Source organism: Anopheles coluzzii, chromosome 2, assembly GCF_943734685.1.
Source record: "Anopheles coluzzii chromosome 2, AcolN3, whole genome shotgun sequence".
NCBI lineage: Eukaryota > Metazoa > Arthropoda > Insecta > Diptera > Culicidae > Anopheles > Anopheles coluzzii.
Genome location: NC_064670.1, coordinates 44,794,983 through 44,799,551, shown reverse-complemented (window position 1 = coordinate 44,799,551; position 4,569 = coordinate 44,794,983).

Sequence of the window (4,569 nt, the reverse complement as noted above, 5' to 3'; positions counted from 1 at the left end):
TTACTCGCCTAAATTTTCATTATATTTTTTTTGCGTTAAATATTTATCTTAATTCACATACACATAAAATTTGAATTGTATAACATGTCATTAGAATGGGAGGTTGAGAGGCCTAGTGCCAGCACGGCGCAGAACCCCACATCAGTGCCACAGGTGGAGCGCATCGCCACCAAGCTACCCCCATTCTGGGATGATATGCCTGAAATTTGGTTTGCTCAGGCGGAGGCTGAGTTTGAGGTATCTCAAATTACAAGGGAGCGCACCCGATACTCGTATCTTATAGGCGCTCTTCCTAAGCAAACCTTAGCGAAAGTGTTGGATGTTATCAAGGCTCCACATGAAAAAACACCATACACTCATTTGAAGGAACAGGTTTTAAGTCGCCATTCAACCAGTGAGGAGGCCCGACTTTCGAAACTTTTATATCACGTGGAGATGGGTGACAGGTCACCATCCGAGCTTTATCGGCACATGGTGCAGCTCGCGGGTGGTTCGGCTGATATCTCTGCTACACTTATACAAAAGTTGTGGAAATCGAGATTACCAAAATCCATTGAGGTAGCACTCATTGCAGTCGATTCTAAGAACCACGATGAGCAAATGAAAATCGCTGACAGACTCTGGGAATGCACCAATTCAGGTAGCGTTTCTGCAATTGAATCTAAGCCAAATCATTTTTCGCACAATTATGCGACTGACGATATTCGTCAAGAAATATCGGAGCTGCGAAACATGATTCGCCAAATGGCTGTCAATTCTAATCATCAGCGGAGGGGACGACAGAGAAATCGCTCAAAATCGCGAAATAGGAACAACACACCCACACAACAGGGACAACGTCCACTATGTTGGTACCACCACAAATATGGACGGAACGCGAAAAAGTGTATCAATCCTTGCAATTTTCATTCAACGCAGGGAGGGAACAATTTATCTCTTCAAAAAAACTAATTTGCTCTGAAGCGTTGACGGATAGCCCACGAGCAATTTTAAGCTCCTCACGTCGTCTCTTCATCAATGATGAGATTACTTTATTCACATTTCTTATAGATACCGGAGCTGACGTATCCGTTATTCCACAAAATTTGGTAGGCACTGTAGCCAAACCAACTGACCACATATTAGCTGCAGCCAACGGTAGTACCATTGCTACATATGGCACCAAGTTAATACAGGTATCTCTTGGATTGAGGCGGTCTTTCACTCATACTTTCGTTATAGCAGCGGTGAATCGTCCTATAATAGGAGCTGACTTTATTCACAAACACGGTTTGTTAGTTGATCTTAAGGAACGGCGCCTAATTGATCCAACCACAAATCTTATGTCAAAAGCTACTATAGCGACAGTGGACACTCCCACACCAAAACATTTTTCTGTGGAAGCAAATGAGTTCGGTGAAGTCTTACGACAATACCCTTCGTTGATCGAGCCCCCTGACTACAACACACCAGTCAGTCATTCTGTTTCACACTACATTGAAACAAAAGGCTCTCTACCATTTGCTAAGCCTCGTCGTCTGGAACCGAAGAAACTTAAGATTGCCCAGGCAGAGTTTCAGCATATGCTGAACTTAGGCATTTGCCGGCCGTCTTCTTCTCCAGCTTCTTCGCCACTGCACATGGTTCCCAAAGCAGATCACGACTGGCGACCATGTGGGGATTATCGACGACTGAACGCCATAACCACACCCGACCGATATCCCATACCACACGTGCAAGATTTCACCATGAACTTGCATGGGTGCAAATTTTTCTCAAAATTGGACATTGTACGGGCGTACCACCTTATTCCTATTGCCGAGGAAGATGTCCACAAAACTGCTATTACCACTCCATTCGGATTGTTTGAGTTCCTAAGAATGCCATTTGGTCTTAGGAACGCGAGCCAAACTTTCCAAAGATTCATGAATAGCATTTTTAGAGATCTGGAATTTGTGTTTGTCTATATTGACGATATCCTCATAGCTAGTCCGACGAAAGAAATGCATATTGAACATTTACATAAAGTGTTCCATCGGCTGGCTAGTCATGACATAAAAATAAAGTCATCTAAATGTGTTCTTGGCGTACCATCGTTGGATTTCCTTAGCCACAACATTTCTGAAAAAGGAATAACTCCTTCTTCTTCTAATGTAGAGGTCATTACAAAATTTCCCTCTCCGTCATCCGTTAAACAACTTCAGCGATTGGTAGGAATGATAAATTACTACCATCGATTTATTCCACAGGTTTCCGACAAGTTGAGACCCTTGTATCAACTCATCGCTGAGCACAACGGCAAAAAGAGTAAACAAAATTTTGAATGGTCAGAAGAATGTGAACAAGCAGTACTTCAAGTAAAACATGACCTATCAAATGCAACTATGTTAGCTCATCCACAGAGTAATGCCAACTATTCTCTCACTACCGACGCTTCTAACTATGCAGTTGGTGCAGTACTACAACAACATCTTAATGGTGAAAGTCAACCATTGGCGTTTTTCTCAAAAACACTAACACCAACCGAACAGAGATACTCAACCTTTGATAGAGAACTACTTGCCATTTTCCTAGGAATCAAACATTTTCGGCATTTTCTCGAAGGGAGAGACTTTACGGTATTAACAGACCACAAACCCCTAACAATGGCGTTAAAATCCAAGGCTGAAAAGTCTCCGCGACAAAGTCGACATCTCGACTTCATCTCCCAGTACACATCTGATATACAGTACATTCGGGGAGAGAGCAATGTAGTAGCGGACGCCTTATCTAGGATTGGGGGCATGGATTCCATAACGGTGTTAACGGATCAAACTTTCTCAAAAGAGCAAAAGAAAGATTCACATTTAAAAATATTGCTGGAAAAACAGAACATAAAAACTAAATATAAACTGACACAGATATCTTCAAACAATGTTAAGCTATTTATTGAGTCTTCGACAGGAAGACAACGCTTGTATGTTCCCTTGTCTCTGCGCAAGCTTACATTCCAAGGGATCCACAATAACTCACATCCTGGCATTCGGGCTACTAGAAAGCTTATAACCGATCGTTATTTTTGGCCTTCCATGAACAAGGACGTGGGAGATTGGACACGTGCCTGTATTGGATGCCAAAAGGCCAAAATAACACGCCATACTCACTCGCCATTGGAAACTTTTGACATTCCGAAAGGCAGGTTTGACCACATCCACATGGACATCGTTGGTCCTCTACCTCCTTCGGAAGACATGTGTTACCTACTCACAATAGTAGATAGATTTACAAGATGGCCAGAGTGCTATCCAATGGCAGATATGTCAGCAGCTACCATCGCAAAAACATTTGTCGACAATTATGTCTCGCGTTTTGGATGCCCTGAAACCATCACAACTGGCCGTGGAAGACAATTTATCTCTAAACTGTTTCAGGAGCTAACCAAGCTCCTTGGGGCCCATCACATTAAGACCACAGCATACCACCCACAATCAAATGGGATGGTCGAAAGATTTCACCGACAACTAAAAGGTGCTATCATGGCAAGTGAAGACTCCATGCGATGGATGAGACGATTACCATTGGTCTTGTTAGGGATTAGGCTGTCTTTTAAAGACGACATTAAGGGATCACCAGCAGAGATGGTGTACGGCCAGAGCCTTAGGCTCCCAGCTGAAGTATCTGTACCATCCTCTAAAAACAACTCAGAAGATCTCCCTGACTTCATCGTCAATCTGAAAAAGGCATTTCAAACTTTGAAGCCTACAGCCACTACACAAAAAACGTCGATCACTCCCTATGTTCCTAAAAATCTAAATGATTGCGAACAAGTTTTTGCACGAGTGGACAAAGTTAAAACTGGACTGCAAGCTCCTTACGAAGGACCATTCGACGTAGTTCGGCGTTTCAGAAAATGTTTTATAATCAATAGGAAAGGAAAAAACGAGTCTATCTCAATAGATCGCCTGAAACCAGCATACCGCTCGTCAAGCATACCAAAGATCAGGCAGAGTGGAGCGGTGGTTGGAGAGGTGCGATTCCGCCTTTAACGCTCATATCAATTTCATCTCGTGACTCCGTCACTGGTGGGGGGTTCTGTAGTGACCGTTACGGCGTTAGACCAGTTCTAACCGTTCGATTCGCGTTAGACCAGTTCTAGCGATCTTCGCCTAGCAGGCAACAAATTATAGCAGGTACGCCACCTGTCGCTGTGCACCTCAACCTTCCACTGAATCAAGTTAGGCCATGGTTGCCAACTGCGTTGGCAACCGGAGTTAGAATAGGGGAACTAAGGACATGCGGCCCTTAGCTCGTTCTCTTTGCTCGCTGACCGTTATTGAGACAGGACGCAATAAAAGTTAATTGATAACTCACACACGAGAGTTATACATCCAACGAAATCGCAGTCATCTCGCCCATCGCTTCTCCCACTCTTCCCTCCGAACAACGATCGCCAACTGCCAAACCATCGAAGAAAAAACATCGCCACTGAATTTATTCTCCTTTCCTCTTACCACAATAGTCTACTAACCTAAATCATTATCATGCTCTCCACAACCAATAATACTAATGACATAAACAAACCATTTCTATTAAACTGGAACATAAGAGGAA